Source organism: Tupaia chinensis, unplaced genomic scaffold (assembly GCF_000334495.1).
Source record: "Tupaia chinensis unplaced genomic scaffold, TupChi_1.0 Scaffold145659_1, whole genome shotgun sequence".
In the NCBI taxonomy this organism is placed as follows: Eukaryota; Metazoa; Chordata; class Mammalia; order Scandentia; family Tupaiidae; genus Tupaia; species Tupaia belangeri.
Genome location: NW_006205516.1, coordinates 476,896 through 477,709, shown reverse-complemented (window position 1 = coordinate 477,709; position 814 = coordinate 476,896). Strand labels below are relative to the sequence as shown.

Below are 814 nucleotides of genomic sequence, written 5' to 3'. Positions count from 1 at the left end.
CTAGTCTATCAAAGGAATGATTACTCTAGTATATATAGAGCGGACTTAGGGGTTCTGAAAGGACAGAGGTCTGAGTAGCCTGTTTTAAAAAAAATACTGCGTTGAGACCATACTGCAGTCTCCACCGAATGCAAAGAGCTTTCAAAGAGGCCTGTTCAGAACACTACTAGGTTCTAGGAAAGGAGGAAACAGACACACACCCCTAAAACCTCATTCTGAGGCCAAATGTTAATCCTCCTTATCCCGTTTAAGGCAAAAAGAGTGCAGTCCATGTTTACAGTAGATATATCCATTTCTTTGTTTGAGTCCAGACACATTATGCGCAAATATACAAGCGAAGCTGAAGCTGTGCCTCAGAGACCTGATATACACCGCCTCCTCCGGAGAAGACAGTAAACCCCAGTTTGGGGGCTTTAAGTAGAGGGGGGATGTTTTTATTTAAAGGGGCTGGGAGAAGACAGTGGTCAGGAAGAGACTAGGATTAGAGCCGAGGGGTCCACTCCCTCCCCGCAGCAGCCCGCAACAGTCTGAGTATCCTCTGCGGGTACCGCATCCATCCTTGGAAGGCCCTACGCAGGTCCGAGGTTCTGCTATTAACATCATTTCCCACGCCACCCCCAACTACAACCACCTCTCCCTGATCCTCTTCCAGGACTACTTTATCCCCCATCCCTGGTCCTAGAGGAGCCCTTCTCCAGATCTCTGTATCCTCCCAGCTCTTATGTCATCCCCTGCCACCATGGCTGGCCACCCTTACCCTCAGGCCAACAGTGGACCCTCGGGTGTCCTCCAGCACCTCCAATCTCCAGCCTCC

The 814-nt window shown here is 50.2% G+C and overlaps 1 protein-coding gene across 1 annotated transcript in view; it reads right to left on the bottom strand.

Moving 5' to 3' along the window:
* Positions 1 to 814, bottom strand: part of NKRF (NFKB repressing factor) — a 20,674-nt gene that overhangs the window by 19,508 nt on the left and 352 nt on the right. The window lies entirely within an intron of this gene.